General features: G+C 38.3%; 1 long non-coding RNA gene across 1 annotated transcript; it reads left to right on the forward strand.

Moving 5' to 3' along the window:
• Positions 1-4489: 4489 nt before the first annotated feature.
• Positions 4490-11518, forward strand: LOC113108656 (uncharacterized). The gene is made up of 3 exons (XR_003292801.1): positions 4490-6098; positions 10069-10190; positions 10280-11518. It is a non-coding gene; the product is annotated as an uncharacterized LOC113108656 (long non-coding RNA).
• The last annotated feature ends 6495 nt before the right edge of the window (positions 11519-18013 follow it).

An 18013-nucleotide genomic window follows, 5' to 3' on the forward strand; every position in this document is an offset into this window, starting at 1 on the left:
CACCAGCGGGATTACAAAAAAAAAAAAAAAAAAACCAGCGGGAATATCTGGGATATATGCGTCAGTACTATCTGGGAAAAGACGAAAAAAAGGAGAAACATGCACGCAGCAAACTATCCCTGCAGCATTTAGACACTATAGCTTACAGGGAATCCAACCCAAACACCAGACCTGTTGGTTATTTTAGGATCTTATATTTCTGGTCTGTTAAATGCATTAGACATTTTGCAACGAGCCTTCAGCGCGTGCTGAGTGAGCGAGCGCCTTAGGGGCCGTTCACATATCGTGCCTAAAAACGCATGGAAAACGCTAAGCGCGTCTTTCTCCTGAGGCGTCTGTCTTTGCTAAGCAACAATGACGTGCTCTCTCCATGAGACGCGGAAATTTCAGCGAAGGATAAATGGATTTGCAGCTCTAAAAATCGCTTGCAGTAGCTCTGCTACTGAATTTATTTCAAAATTGCAATCCATATACAACTATGATCAGCTGTTCCTTCATCTTGGCTGAGCTCTCAACGTTGTTACGGGAAAGGATGAAGCTGATTGGTTGGTTCTTGTCACATGACCCGCGGTGCGCTTGCGGCATTCTGAAAAGTTGAGATGTTTTTACATTTTGCTGTATCTAAAACGTATCGAACCGAACCGAACCGAACCGTGACATCAGTGTATCGTATCGAACCGAACCGTGAATTTTGTGAACCGTTACACCCCTAATATATATATATATATATATATATATATATATATATATATATATATATTTGAGCATATTTAAATCCATTCCTCAGATTCCCCTCCAAAATCAGCACAGAAAATTTGATTCCACAAAGTCCGTCTGGGTCTGATTAAAAGTAGGGAAAAATATAGGTATTCTTTCAGCCATAAATCTCACTGTTTATTAGGGGGAAAGAGACACATGATACATATCGGCTTGGCAACATGTATGTTTTTACACTGACATCAACAATAACCTTAATGACTTCATCCTAATGAAAATCAATTTTCTAGCTGAGGTAAGTTTTCATGACAAATAGGACCTGATCCCAAAAGACAGACATGGAATATTCTATCTACTCCCTTTTTAATCAAATTATCCTTTCACCAAACCAGATCAAGACCCATTGTTTACACAGACAAAAAAACTAAAGAGAAAGAAGCATGTTTTGTTTGCAAAAAAATATAAAAAATCCTGCTTTGACAACCTTTGAGGGTGGAGGTCAACTCTGGGGACTATCAGTGAGGGGCGTTATGGGTGTGAAGCAACACTGACATCATAGATACATCCTCAACGGTGTGGAAGTGGGCAGAGAGAGAAAGAACTGGCCAAAACCACACTCTTCTTACGTCTGTGATGACCTCAATGAAAACAGTGTGATGAGTGGAGACACTCTCCACCAGCAAAGCAAACATTAGACTGGGGGCTGCTCTTGTGTGTCTTTGGATGGGCGAACGGCTGCCAAATATTTGTTTTTCTGCCCTGTTCCTTTCTACATGGGTCCAGCCACTGCTGATAGACTGTTGCTCGTCACCCACGTCGAATGTCTGGATTGAACTTTGCTTTTGGAGGAGCAGTATTAAAGGCCTGTTTTGAAGTCCTTTGAGTGGCCCATCTGTTTGAAAACAAGGTGCAACGATCGTGTGGACAAACTCGCGCAAGCTCTGCTGAGCAGACAGAATTGTGCAGAAGAGTGCAACCATGGACACACCCTCAATTAATTTCACAACCCACCTACATCTCATAGCGCTGACACCACACCCTTCTAACTAATAACAAACCCCCTCCACCCTTACACCACAACTCAGCAGCTCTCGTCATGCTCACACAAACACCCCATATCTTACACTTTTTTGGGCCTTTAAGATCACTGAGGTTGCTGTGGACAGATGCTGAACTTTCCAGATGAGGTTTCTAGAGAAAGCACTGAGGCGTAATGGTTAGGCTCACTTAGGTTTCACGTATCTGGCTAACAGCCCATGTGCTTGCTCTATCTTTCCCTCTCTCTGTTTATCTTTATTTCGCTCTCTCACTTTCTCCACCCCAGACCAGTTACTTTCTATTTCTGAAGGAGCAACCAGCGCCATCAAGCACTATTTATAAGAGGGATGAGAGAGGTGATTTATAGGGCATTAAGTGGTGCTACTCTAGGCAGATAGTTATCTAATCATCAGAAGAACAAGTGTAAATGCCCTCCAAGTATGGCCGAGTGTTTTTATACATTCCTTGGATGAATTTAAATTCACAAGCTCTTGATTTGAATTCTAGTTCGTTTCAGTGTGTGTTTTGCTCACATTTAAAAAAAGAGATCTTATTTTAGCTGTTGCTGTAATTTATCCAGGGAACCTTCTATAACTTGGTACATTATAAAAATATTAATGATTAATATTAACAACAGGGCCCAGATTATGCTGTTTCATATAGTTAATAATTATCATAAACAAAAACAAAAGTTCAAAGTAGCATTTCCAGTGTTTTAAAAGGATAGTTAACCTTAAAAATTCAAATTTGGTCATTTTTACCCACCCTCTAGTTGTTCCAAAACTGTATGAGTGTCTTTCCTCTGTTGAACATAAAATAAGATTTTTTAAAGAATGTGGGTTACCAACCAGTTATTGACTGGAATTTACTTAAATACTGGAATATTTACTTTTGAAAAAATACAATGGAAGTCAATGAGACTAACAAAAGAAAGCTCTGAATTTGTTCCATAACTTGACAGACTATTAAATCAAAGAGGGATTTGTTAAGACTGATTCACACAGTAATGGTTCAAGAGTTTGCAATTTGTTAAGACTGATTCACACAGTAACGGTTCATGAGTTTGAGTCTTTTTAAATGATTCACTATAAGGGCCAGCTCATAAGAGTCATTTGATTATCAGATAAAAAAAAAACACAATCCTGACAATTTGCAATCAAAAGACAAATTTAAGTAGCAGTAGGTCACCTGAGCATTAAGCTCAAAACAATCTATGCACTGACCATTACAGTTTCTCCTAAAAAAACCTAGTCCACTAGTTCCAGTCTTATTTTCTATTCCCAACATTTATTTTGCCTTAAAAAAAAAAAAAAAAAAGTAGAGTATTTGATATATGGAGTTTCGCCAACAGAGTTTCTTACCTCTTGCTTCAAGTCTCCAGTCCCCAGCCTGACTAATAATTGAAAGCCTGCATGGTTTCCCTGAACACTGGGGCTGGGCTGGGCTTTGATTCAGGCAGTGTGGGCACTGCAGCTTCGTCGCTCACTGGAGAGAACCTGACTCTCTCCAACTCCACCTAGAGAGAACTCCTTTAGCCTCTTTACAGCACTAGAGGAGGAGAGCTGATTTCCCATTGTGCTTCATTAACCTGTCCTGGAGCTCATCACCATGGATTCATCAAAGTACATCTGAAGCACGCGCTTCAATGCCATCATCGCATGAGGGAGTAGATGCGTCTCTAGATATTGTGGTGACTAACTGCAAATAGATAAACTAAAGATTAATAACCACAGATTAGACATGCTTCCAAAGGAGGCCGGTGTGCCTCAGGTGTGGGTACTGGGCCATTTTTCATTTCTCTGTAACAGTTCATATTACTGTTTGATCACTGAAATAACACTACAAATGTGAGTCAGAAACCACATAAAAATATCTTTGTATGAACATAGATCTGAATTATTAGGAAGGGGCAGCAATAGTGAATAAGAGTATTGATCTAGCATCTTTAGGTGTACAGACTTACACTCCATTAGTACTGGTGGTGGAAACAGCCATAAAACACAGCTTATCTTCTGTCAGGCTAAGTGGGCAGATGCAATTCAAGCATTCAAATGGTAAGGAAGGATGTGGTCTAATGTGAAGATAATGTGAAGCGCATGTACGGCAGTGTGTGTCCACAGACTTGTGTACAGAGAAAGAGTGAGTGTGTGTTGGCTTTTTTAATGAGCACATACCCCTGCCCACTGCAACACAAACGATGAGAGGCTGTCAGCCCTAGTGGACTGGGGATGTGGAAATTGAATGGAGTCTTTCAGTTCTGTTGCTCATCTCCCCTGGGGTGAGAGACTTGTTACCATGGTTATGTTGGATTCTTGCAGCTAATGGGTGGGAGTAGCGTAGCTTTGGCAACCTGGCTGCTGTCTAGGGTGGAATAGACATGCTGAGAGCTGGGGGGTGTGGTGGCAGGACTCTAGGACATGGGAGGTCACACACTGACAGGATTGCACAAAGACACACACGGGCACTGTTAGCAGAAAATGGAGAGACACAATGAAATGTGAGTGATTATGCTTGCAACTTCCTTTCTACATGTGCCTCCACTGGAAGGTCTAGTATGAGAGAACCAATGATTGCAAATATATCCTGCTAAATTTCACACAAAAAAAATTGTATATTTATCATTTCTAATACTTAGCATTAGGAGAACAAACTCCTAACCTTAAGTGTTAGGCCTACAACATATTTTATGCAATTACATCAGTGTAAACTTTTTTATTTTTTTATTTAGCTAAGCAAGATGCTGCAAGGTTTGTTATACCAAGAAATGGTGTAAAATTTCTTCAGAGAGCTAGCTTGAAATTACATTTTGGATGGTAATATCATGGTGTAGCAACAGTTAAATCATGCTGAGCAAGTTAAGGATGGAACACACTACACAACGTCCATCACACTTGCCGAAAATGTTTTCAGAACTGTACACTAAATTACGAAATTGGACTCCTTCAAGCTGTAAATTGGGGGTAAAATCTGTCCAGAATTTATGCATCCCAGGCTTTAGTTAAAGCCTTAAGAAATTAAATGGATTATTTTAGTTATTTTAATAATAAAGATGCATCGTGTATTTTTACCAGGAGTCTTAAGAAACTTTTTATTCAGCTTTTTACCTTCATGTCAAAGATGGGAAAAATAAAGCAACATACTATACATAGGCATGCATATCAATTGAATGTGTTGTACACTGCTGCCAGATTGTAAATTGTTCTTTTTTTTGTGGAAATGCTTGCACTGGGCACCCTGTTGAGGGAAAATGGGAATAAGAGAATTTTTACTTACCAGTGAACAACTACCTAGCAACCACACCTTGGCAACACCCTAGATTTTATTTTTGGTACAATGCTAAATGTGAGGTTAAAGAGAGAGATTATGTTTTTCCGCATTGTGTTACCAAAATATAATTTCATATAGTTCCACTCAACATTTTTCTTAATGTGAAGAATATTGTTGAACCTATTCCACCTAAAAAAAACAACAAAACAAACAAACAAAAACAACAAAAAACTTTAGTGCAATGGAGAGTTTCCCTGATTCTTATAAATGGAACAACAGATAGCAATAGAGAATCTTTATTTTCTGTAAACAAACCATGTTTACAGTCTAAAGGACCACAAAACCTTTCCAGTGTCTTCTAAAAGCTTAGGACAGAAAAACAAATGAATACTATTATAGCAATGTGGTGTAATAATTCTCCACTTTTACCAAGGTGTTGCAATAATGATATCTGTTGCTATCTCAGACAGCAGACACAGCTTCTTTCTGGCTGTGAACATTAGCATCGGCTATGGAAGCACCTGAGGAAAACAATGACAGAAAGCTTGCGTTTCTTGTCTCCTCTTAAAACCAGTGGCTCCACTGGCAATCAGTAATACAAAAACAACATCTTGTGGCAACAAAGTACAAATTAGCATCTCTGAATCAAAGTGGGTCATTGACTGGCATCACTGCTTCCCAAAAATCTGACCTGACACTGAGTGTTCCAAATCGGCGCCCCAGTACCCTCCTCTTGAGCGATGCAGATGTCCTGGCTCGAGTTACACTTGAAAGACTGAGTCATGGCTGATGCCTGGCCCCCCAATGGACTCAAAGGAACTTGGCTCAGAGATTTATGAAACCCATCCCATTCCCTGCATGGAGTCGACAGAGCTTAGAAAATATGAGAGATTTTTGTTTTCCAAACTCTGACTAACTTCTAGCTCCTGATAAATTAAGATACTCAGAAACAAAGATTGCTTTCAGATTTTGTTCTGCCGACTACCAATATGAAATTCCTTCCCCTAAAATGAAGCAAAGAGACTCATGAAAACTGAAAGAGTTAGGAGTGAAAGGAAACCTCAGAGCAGATTCACGTAAGAAAGAGATTGTATGTTTTATTGATGTGGAGCGTATGGTGATATTGATATTGGAATGTGCTAGTGGTGTAATTAGCCAGGAAAAACATTAAGCTCTCAGAGCGAGCAGTCACTGTGGAATGTGGGCGGGGATTAAGATCTACTCTCCAATCAAGGAGCTTATAATACTATTCCACGTCTTGTGCTCCCAAATGTTGCCAGAAGTGTTATGTAATCCAATAAAGACTTCAGACTGTATTATGACAGTCAAATAACTGAGACTGCCAGCTGTTCTAGTAACTTCTGAAACCTAAAAAGATGTGTTAGATATCACTTGCATGAGTTGCGATCTTATCTAAATATGTCCAAACATTATTATTAAATACAATAAAACAATAGGTCATAAAAAATTCCATATAATCACATTTAATGACACATTAAGTTGAGCAGCAGTCATGAAATGAGATGCATGCAGTGACAGAGTATTAGGTCACAGATTACTCCCTACTGTTGGCATACAGTTTTTGTAACTAATCATGTTTCACAACAAGCAAAACTGCTACCAAGGTGAATGCTACTCTATGTACTATGTACACACTTTGACAGTGGAAACCATCTAATTCTTCTCCTGAAATCCTTGCATGTAAATTTAAACCAGGTCAGTGTGTGTTTTCTTGCTGATTCTCTCTCCTTTGTCCTCCAGAGCTCAGCAGTTCCATCGCTCACCCAGACTGCCTTGAGTCATGGCCACCACATGCTCTCATTGTCCAACTATTTTACTAACCACATTGAGACAGCTTTCATTTCAGTGGCTGCAGGGTCTGAAGGATACCCCGGGTCGACTACACCCAAACACTGAGGCAAACTGTTTGGACCACAGCCCTGAGGTCATATTAGTGGCTCAGGGGACATCTTCATTATTCATATTACACTCCGTAGAGTTTTCTTGTCTGAGTTAAGGCAAACATGCTGAACTCACTCTGCTTTAATCCAGGGAATAGTGGGATTCAAGACCTGATACAGCAAAACAATGTAAAGAACAATAGAAGTATCCAAAAGTAACAACAGCCAAGCACCAACTCTGTGTATAACTTATATAATAAGGCCAATTATTCGCCGGTTCATTGTTGGTTTTGTTAACTTAAACAGAAATAAATAAATATACATTTTGTGAATTAAAATAAAGCTGTAATAAAACAAAATATGAGGTAAAACCTTGCATTGTTATACTGGCAACTAACTAAAATATCAGTCAAACAAGTTTAAGATGAAATACTAAACTAACTACAGTAAAACTAATTCTGAAATAAAAATGAATGGATGCGAAATAAAAATATTCAACCCCTCTCCAAACTAATAAAAATGACAAAAGCAAAAAGTGCATAAATTACTAAAACTTAAACTAAAATGAAATTTTATGAGATAAAATGAGATACTATAAAAAATAAAACCTAATACTATATTAATACAATATAACAACAACACTGCATCAGTAGACAAAAAAAAAAAAAAAAAAAAAAAAATGCACACTACAAGGATTAAATCCAGGACTCCCTAGACTACTCTGATTTGCACTGTAGATTCTGTAAGAAACTCATTGTTACAGAAATTCACTCACAGTGGTGACAAAACCTACTTCACAAAGGTGCATTTTTGTGGCAGGCACAGTGTCTTACTAAAAAAAAAAAAAAAAACTAAACGTATAATTATTCCATTGTCATTGAACCCAAATGATACAAAATATGTTTCATGGCCGCTAAGAAATATGCCGCAATCTCGATTTACTTCTTATTAGGTGTGGCAAAAAGGTTCATTTTGCAGCCTGCATGGGAACAATAACTTGTGTCTGTGATGTCACTCTTGGACACAGAGGCCATGTCTCAACCCTTTACAATGACTCCGGGTCTATTAATCCTTTGCAGGAGCTCCAAATTATAGAACAAATGAAAGTAGCCGGCTCTCACCGCAGGGACAAGGATCGCCTATTTTGCTGACTCGTTAGTTGCATTTGACATGCCTGTTTGTGCAAGAGGGAGAGCAGGAGAATATTTATTGGCTTCCAGAAGTGTGAGAGAGCTGGGTACGAGCGGCTCAAGGGTCTTGTTATCGTCCTCTTTGCCTGCGTGTACTTTTTGGGGTTTAATGAACACTCGGGCGGTCCTCACGCTCCAATCAGACAGGAGTCTCTGGCACTTTCCGCTGCGCTCCGCCAGACTCGCCTCGGCACCGTTCGCCTCTCCTGTCCTCCAAATCAAATGAGAGGGACATGATGGCGATGCTGAAAGGCTCAGCGCCTGAATAATTGATGCCTTGACAAGTGTGGAGTCAATTTATCCAGTGGCACACTTTGAGTGAAATTGTGTGCATGATCAGCAGCAGCAGGGGGGAAATAAGTGCTCTTCTAATTTTATTTATTTAATTTTTTTTTGAAGAAATTTCTGTTATGCAGCAGCATCCACACCAGACAGCACAAAGGTTTGTAAGAGCGTAGTTTAGTCTCCTCTACTCTCACTGTTGAAATAAAAAGCAGCTTCAGAGTAATAGCTGTCCAATTAACATGAAAAAGTTACAGAACATCCACTACAAATTAACATAAAATTTCAGTGAAATGCATTTATCAACACACCTCTTATAGATTTTCCATGACCATATGAAAATTTGCATTAGCTACATTATGAATCCAGCCACAAAATGTGACTTTCTAAATCTGTCATTTATTTTTCTTGTTGATTTGCTAGATGTAAACATGAGACCTCTGAGGCATCAGTATGATATACACAAAGCAGTGAACAGGACAGCACAATCAAAACAACCTCATGGATTTCTACTTGGATAGCGCGCTAATTAACAATAACAGAAATGCCCCTGAGAATAAAGGATTTGTGCAGTCTGTCTTACTGCAAACAGATTCAGTATTATGAAAAAGTAACACGAGACCATTGGTGAGCCAGCTACATTACTCCAAAAAATGAGGCAGGCTAAACTACCAACTATACCAGCAGAGAACAATTAGCTGAGCTAAAAGCTATTGTTTTAAAGAAAGCAAAAGAGGTTTGCTACATACAATTTGTTATTAGACAATATTAAAACTAGTTAGTTGTAATCTGTGTAATATTTAAAAAATTTGAATGTAGAACAAAATGTCTCCAATGCCATGATCCTCCGACACTTCGTGACATGAACTTTGGACAATAAATCTCGTGGTTTGTGTAAGTTTGTGACAGTGGTTGAGTGTTAATGAAACACATTGGGACACAAAATAAGCAGATATTTATATGAAAATTGGGAAGAAGAGGACATTATGAAATAGGACACTGGCTGGACGTCAAAATGGAAGTGTGTTTATGAGAAAGATTTGGCAGGAGGAGGCCAAAGCCTGGGCCAGAATAAGAATAAAACACCAATTTATGTTACTTCTGGGAGTATCCCAAGTCAAAAATTCACTGTGGAGTCACTGGATTTTAAATTGGGGGTTCGTATTTATAAATCTAAACAGTGCATTTAATTAATTCCATGCAACTTTTTTGGCAACTATGAAATGAACAGTAGTGTCTAATTTGTGAGTCTTTTTTTCAGACTCAAAATAAAAATTCTAAATACAATAGCTGAACACTGTTTCATAATAAATATATAGTGATCATAATTAATTATAATATATACTAAGTTTACCATATTCCATTGTTGTGAGCACATATTATTGAACAATTACTCAATCATGCAAACTTTGGTATAGTTTATATGGTAAGTGTCCAGTAAACAAAAATGGAAAACACTCAAACTCACACAATCACACAAACAAACATATATAAATATTCTTTCCTGATGTATACATTTTTTTTTCATATCTAAAGAATCAATGAAGAAATAAAGAATAGAAAAACTATCTCACTTTAAAGCTCGAAAACAAACCTGAAAATGATTGTTTATCAATGAATGCCTGAAGATAATAATTCACCCAAACTAACTACTGTTTTCTGTGTGTAAATAGTGTGCTCGAAGCTTTTACGCTCCTTTCTCCACCTCCTCTTCACCATCCTGAATTTATGCTGTAAGAAAATGTCGAAGGTGGAGAGTAAAGCCTGGCCAAAGAACAGGATTCACTGAAACATGGTATTCACTTTCAATCTATCCAGTGCCTAACAATGTGAAGGCTGCAGTGGAAGTGAGTTTGAATGTGAAGTGTTGCTATTTCTCCTCAGGCGGTGGACTGTGGCAGATGCCACGCACCTTCGCCCACTCTCCACCCACACAGGAGCAGCCGTGTACTCGGGGCAGATTCTATGTGCAAGCTGCACTCTGACAGATAAAGAAAATCACATTGATGCAGAGAGGGAGAAATGACGAGCTTCTCCTAGTGACTTAGCTCTGAATATTAGCGCTGGGCTAAATGAGTCTGAAAACCCTATTCACCAAGCATGGGATGAATAGTTGTGATCGTTCCAGTCATATCTATCACAGATTTGGTGTTTTTCCGTGGTAGCTCGATTACATTTTCAGAGATATTTTGTGTCACAGCGGACTGTTTGTTAAGCTGACAGCCATTTATAGAGCGCTGCCATGAAGGGTTATTGAAACATGACGTGGGTGAGGGTGTGAGTCTACGGTCTTGCATATACAGCTGTAAATCTGGTGCACTTACCTCGGCTCCATGCTGTTCCACTTGAGCTGTTTCTTTCAGCACTTCACTGCCATTTCAGACGAAGGAAAGGGACTTATTAACTTATATGGGATGAGACAACGGGAGTGCGCTTGCTTCATAACACTTCACCAACGCCCTGTGCAAGACAAATGTCATTAACATTCCACGGTTAAATGTTACAGTCCATCTAAAACAATTCAGAGCCAAAATGCTATTCCACTGGTCAGAAAAAAACAGCCACACTCTTACACCATTAGTTGAGTCAGTTTTACTATATTTTTGAAGAAATCAACATATCAATTACTTAGAGTTGTCCCTCTATGTTAAAACTGGAGTAGGAGAAAGCATTTTAAGATTAAAAAACGCTTACTTCAAAGACCTAATTTTTCAGTTGTTTTACCTTAACAACAACTTTTAAATAAGTCTTCTCTTTCACTGAGAAAAATACAACCAAGCCTAATTGAAAAAAACAAAAAAAAGTGTCTGCGGTGAAATTTCTGTGAAATTATATTATGTTGCTTCATGTACATTTCACAACGTAAAGAAAGTGAAATATCCAGTGAGTGGCATTAAAAAATTTATGTGGATTGCCGTACCAGGTGAGCTATTGAGCAAGTTTACTATGCCATAAAAACCATGAATATGGAGCAGGTTATATGATGCAGTTGTATAAATTATATGTTTACAAATCATGCTCTATGTTTTTTTTAAGGTTATAACACATTATAATGCAAAGAAAGACTTAAAACAAGTCTTTATTAATTTAATCTGCTATAAATAATGTGTGTGAAATAATAAAATGTGTGAAAAGGAATTTTTTTTTACATTAATGTTTTTACATTTCTGCCACTAGTGTAAAATTTAGCTAGAAACTTCAGTGAATGTATAAATATGTTTTTGGATGTGCAAAGGTAGAGGCACATTTTCCCATCAAGAATGTTTTGCAAAAACACCCCAGTATTGTTTAAAGATGAGATCTCTACAATGCTTCAACAGTTGTCAGATTTGTTAAGATATCAGCAAATCCAGAGATTTCAATGAACAAAAACATTTCTCAACAAATTATTCCAAAACCAAATAATCTATGTGGCTATGTGGTTCACGTTAATTTTATAGCTCTATGCATTATGCATTCTTATGATCTGGCAACAATTGCTTCATTTGCGTTTACTGTCTGAGGAAAGTCTCAGACAAAGACCATAATTGAATAAAATTTTCTTCCAATTTCTGCCTTTATATCCTGACAAAATTAGCCCCATTCAATATTATAAGTGGGTCACCATACCATAACCACCCCCACCCCCCACCCCCTTTCATTTCTTTTCTTAAGGTTCTTTTTTTTTGCTAATCAACCTTATGCCACAAATTCTGTGGTTAGAGATTAATTTGTATTGTTCCATGAATGTTCCTTTAACAGAAAACTCCAATAAGTGTCCAAGTTATAAAAGAGCATTGCCTGAGCAATAAAAGTTTTCTCTGTGCAGCCTTGGAATATCCAGATAGTGTCTATGCAGTGTATGAATTGTTATACCTCTCTGCAGTCCATTTCCTCATGCCTCCCAGCATTAGGCCATCAGCCAGGTCTCTGAGCCTCAAAGGCAGTCAGGTACACTCCTCACCTGCCCATCCGCAGCACTCACCTACAGTCGAACATCAGATAAAGAGACACTCTGCATTATTAATCAGAGAGTGTAGGGAGGGGTAGGGGAAGGGGAAGAGAGAGTGAGATAACAAAGTGAACAAGGCCAGCCGCACTTCTGCCTGAAATGTGACACTACGCACAGCAGACACACACCGTGAAGCCAAAAACACCCTGCAGACTTTTCCTTCTCCTTTGTTTTTTAATTCTGTCTGCAATGAAAAAAGAGAAAAGAGGAACAACAATCGCAGCCCTCCACCCTGCCAAAACCACAGGGAGATCAATACAAAACATCTGGGGATGAAGTGGACAGGGCAGCTTTTGTTTGCTGGGATCGAATCCAGTGAAATAAAGTCTTGCTGGATCTGCCAAACTATGGTTTGGGTTGCCAGAGAGAGAAAGGAAAGGGGTTTGCTTTTTTGAGGGTTAAAATCCGAGAGAAAAAAAGGGGTAACTTGCACCAATTCCTCTCAAAGGCAATGGACTGGCATTTTAGTCAGTTTGGGAGATTTCAAAGTAGTGTTGAAATACATTGGATTAAGTGTTGCTGTGGTTTAAAACACAACACTACCATTTGAGGGGGCTCAAAGGTAACAATCAGAGACAAGGTGTAAAGGGCAAGCCAACGAGGGGATGGTTGTTTATTGCTGTGGTTCAAATAGATATTTAAAAGAGACTTTGATTGACTTGATATTGAATATCAAACTCGCTTAATGGTTAACAGGCATTCATGCACAGGTTCAATAAGGAATGAAATCAATAGCACCAAGGGGATTCAGCAATAAGGAAAGTCCACACACCCAAAGCCAGTGTGAGAGAGAGTGAGAGAGTTTGATGAAGCAATCATTTGTACTTTCAGACCAATGCTGTGGTCACCAAGAATTTGGCTTGTATCCATTTTTATGCCTTGCAAATGTAAACATTGACTTTTGCATTCTCGTTTTTTTTAATTCTGGTGATTTGCCACAGAATGTGTAAAAATTACAAACCAGTTAGTAATACCTGGCATTGCATGTAAAGAAAATACCAGCAAAAGTATATTAATGAATATATGGAGTTATTCAGATATTTTACACTTTTATAATAGCCTTAATGTTGAGAAAGACCGAAGGTTACATGGAAATCAATGTTTGACACATTGTTTGTTAGAAAAGTATTTTTTTTGCATTAATTGAACCCATACATCTAAAAATAAATGTTCTTTCATTTCTTTCAAATGTTTAAATTCTGCTGATTTGTCATCAGAATGACTAGTCTTGAAAGCAAATACCAGGAAAAGTGTGTTTAAGAATGTATGGAGTTATTTCCAGTTTGTCAAAATATTGTAAACAAAACCAACTGTAAAGAATACATTTAAAATTATTATGCAATATAAATAAACCTTGTATATTTAAAACCTATATTAACCTATTTTTTTTAAGCATGTTGTTTATGTTACTGTAAATGGATAATCCATGTAGTATTAATATTTCTAGCAAATATAAATCACAAATATATATATATATGATTGTTTTGTGGTGGGGCAGGGCAAATAAAAATAAGATTAAAAAAACATAAATAAAGTAAAAAATATATCCTGAAGTCTCTAAAAGATTGATGTCTTTTTACAGATATTAAATCTCTTGTGTGCTGAAACTGTATTCCGGGTTGATACTGACCCCTGTTGCGCTCTGTTTTTTCCCTGCTCCACCTGGTTGCCTGCAGTCCTATAGCTCACTGATCTCTCAGTGGACTTCTGGTGCCCCAGGCACAATCATTACACTCTCAAGATGCATTGGTGCCCCTTTGCCAGGGTGCCTCCCCCCTCTGATGATGGTATTTACAACTGAGGACATTAGGCGTTCCCCTTCAAGGACAATAGAGAGCGCTGACAATGTTTTGGCTTACATTAATGCATGTAGCAATACAGTACCCTCCCAGTTATGCTAACATTAGCATGTAAATGGATCCATTAATTGCCCTAAAAAATATTACTCAGGGAGCTAGGTGGCATTTTTAATGAAGGAGTCTTTTATACCAAAGTTTGTGCGTGCTTCTAAAGTGGCCTTAACATTGGGAGAGATCAGATGTTACATTAAAAAAAGCAAAGCACAATGTTTGACTAGGAAAGTAGCTCTTCAAAATCAGAGGTACTTTTAATGTGAATGAATGAATCACTACAAAATAGCACATTAGCAAAAAGCAGCATTACTAAACAATGGACCACGCTTGAGAGTGCAGTGTGACTCAACCTCTAGACAGTGGCCTTGTCCACTTCTGCGGTTCCAGTGTATGCTAATTTAACGCACACTAGGCAATCACATTCTAAGAAAGTTCATTACTACAAACCCATTAGGTTCAATGGCAAGACCCTCATTCTCAATATCCCACTGAAAGTGCTAGTGCATGCTGGACTGCACAAGAGCTGCATGCTATGTGTGGAAGACTGAAACTCAAGGTAATGAACCCTTTGACTGCCGCAGTGCTATAGTTGCAGGGAAACTAATTGGCAAAGAGCAGCAGCACTCATTTGAACACGCTTGGGTAAATGCAGTGCAATCGGCTGTGAAGGGTAAATCAATGCCCCTACAACGACAGAGCCCATGCAAGTCCTAAAAAGGATCCTATTGATTATGAGAGCCACACCTCCAGTGTTTGCAAAAAATGGAATACATAGCAGGCTCCAAGTATGAAACAAACACACAGAGAGAGTGGCTCTGACACATTGAGCTGTGGTGCTCATACAGTACAGGTGATGACAAATTAAGAGGCATGTTAAAGCTGCTCCTTCTGTTGTGGTCTTTCTGTAACACAAACAGTAGAGCATGCCATTAGCAACACCAGTGTCATGGGTTTGATTCCATGGTAAAGCAAAAAAAATTTTTTAATGACAAATTAAACGTGTACCTTGAATGATCCTCAAGTCGTTTTGCATTAAGTGGTAAATTTTGCAACTTCCTCAAAGTATATAAATAAAATAACAAAATAGTATATATATATATATATATATATATATATATATATATATATATATATATATATATATATATATATATATATATATATTATATTCAGCAAAGTTTTTTGTTTTAATTTATTTTAAAATGTAATTAATTCCTGTGGTGGCAACAGACATTACTTCAGTCCAAAATTTGCCACGGTTTTTGACATAAAAATGATAATAATAAAAAAGAGGCATTTATTTATTACATTAATTGTTTATTTCCCAGCATTTTTGTTAATTTGGATTTGATAGTTTGTTTGTTAGTACTGAACAAGGTTTTCTTTTTACACTGTTTGCGTACATTTATTTCTGTGGGTGTGTGTTTTGTCTAGTATGCCAAATGTGGCACGACCACCCAGTGGTGCCCAGGAGAGGTCTTCTCTTTTAAGCTCTTTAAGGGCTCTTTATCTTGCAACTCTTGTATCTTCCTCTATCTCTGTTGCGTTTTGTAAGTGCAATGTATGCTTTGCCCCCAAAATAATACAAAACCTGCCCTCCTTTAGCAAAAGAGTGAAAATGATTGAATGTGGAGTTGTGAGAGTGTATGAGCGCTCGATCTGCTTCTGCCATCTGCCTCTCAGTTCGTGCTTCACTTGTGGTGTCCCCACGGGACATGTGTGGTGTATAAGTTATTCAATTAGAGGTGCATTATTGGGTCGACCACATCAGTGCTTTGAGTTGATGATGTTGTGATTACCCTGGTCTGCATTCCTCTGCCCCACCACAGTGTAGTAGACCGTGCTTCAGAGAAAGGAGGGAGGACACGGAAGAGAGAGAAATGATGAGATAGAGGGAGAGTCAGTAAAGGAAGAGGGGGAGGGAGAGAGACATGGATAGAGTGAAATGGAGGTCTATCAGAAATGCCTGACTGGTTTCAAATGAACCTCCTAACCATCTCGGTCCCTGGCCACATTCAGCCGCTCTGATTGACGATGGGGGACGGCAGCAGTTTGCTACCACTCTCTCAGACTGTAATATTCCTTCCTTTTTCCTATCCAAAATTCATTCAGGTTTGAAAAGTACTTTGGATCATTGTTGCCAAAGATTTCGTGACAGTTCTGAGTGCGATATGTCACCCCTGAAACAGTTTATTTTTTATTTCGGCTTTGACATTTGTTTCTTTGCACTGTCATTTTGGATCAGCAGTGTCACATCTGAGTAACCCAGGGGAAAGTTTTATTGCTCAGAGGGGTTCCTCTTTAAGGGCTCAGGAGACTTAATCGAGCTCTTGGTTAGGTTTCTTTTAAGCGTAACTTCAGTCTCTAAGAAACTGAAATAGATTCAAATATTAAATTAATAAATACACAAGTAAAATTAAGAATTTTGCCTTTAACGGTTTTGTTAACAAATGTTAGAGCTATTTTGAAGTCTCTGACTTTTGATTGCCGATGTATCTTAGAAAATGTGAGCTTTATCATTGATATATCAGTACTAGGGTCTTTTTCTCAGAAGCAGGGGATTTAAGCAGAAGACTCAATTTGCAATTCGTTAAATTTCATTCATTGCTGGGAGAAACAGTAATAGATCTTATTTGTTATTTTTCTTTCTTATGTGTTTGCAGTATCGGGCTGGAACGCAAAAGTGTCCAATTTCTTTTAAGAATGGCTCAGGAGAACATTATGACCAACTAACTAAAATGGGCAAATGTTAACATGCATATTAAGTATAGAGCTATAAAATTAATGTGTATATCATAGCTCAGGTAATTACTTATGTTTATGAATTTGAAAAATAATTTAGACATTAAAGACATCCCATTTGTCATTTTCCTTTCCTGTGTTTTTGTAGAACTGTACCTCTAAAAAGAAGTATAATGACGTTAGAGAAGGATGCTGCTGCGATGGCTTCTTTAACAGCATCATTACTATGAAACGCTTTATGAAACATATTACAGTAAAGCATGCATAATTCTTTTCACTTATATACCAACAACTGGTTAATCACATGAGCAACACTTTCAATCACAGTAGACAAAGAACAACTACAATCAACATGTTATTGTACTAACACTCTAGTCTCCAAAAAACTAACAAAAAAACAACAACACATAAGTCGCCTTTACCATCAAAATGTATACTCTTTGTCAAGGGAGAAAGATTTTATAGTGTTAGCAAATTCTGATTCTGATTCTGATTCTGAAATTAAGTAATAATGGCAAGTTATTACAAATTATCACACTTTCATAGTGTCAAGTTTGAAGTTAAGTGTCATATTTGTGTTATTAATTGTTTAGTAGAACGTAAGAGCCAAACAGAGCACTGACCACTGGTCCTTTCTTCAGGATACACTCATGCATACACATACATGCCCAGGTGACAGCGAGGACATGAGACTGGATGCTCTCTCTCCCTCTGTGCATATAAGCATGTTGAGAAGCTTCAGAGGGTTACGGTGCGCTCCTGCCAGGAAAGGCTGGCTCTGGTTCCCACAGCCAGTCCCCAGATGCCCAGAGCGAAGAGGGCAGTGTGCCTCATCTGCTGTGCAGAGAATACAAATAGGTCAGTCAGTGTTGTAGAGGAGGGGCGGCCCTGGTCAGGAAGCCCTGCCAGATGAATTCCTCCATCAGACTTGATGGTGAGGGCCATCTGCTGCAAATGTGGGGGAAGTCAAGCATGAGGTTGGGCGATGTCTCCTGTTAGCCTATCACACAGGAAAGGGAGGAGGCTGGGTGG

The sequence above is a fragment of the Carassius auratus genome, chromosome 9 (genome assembly GCF_003368295.1).
Source record: "Carassius auratus strain Wakin chromosome 9, ASM336829v1, whole genome shotgun sequence".
NCBI classification, from domain to species: Eukaryota; Metazoa; Chordata; class Actinopteri; order Cypriniformes; family Cyprinidae; genus Carassius; species Carassius auratus.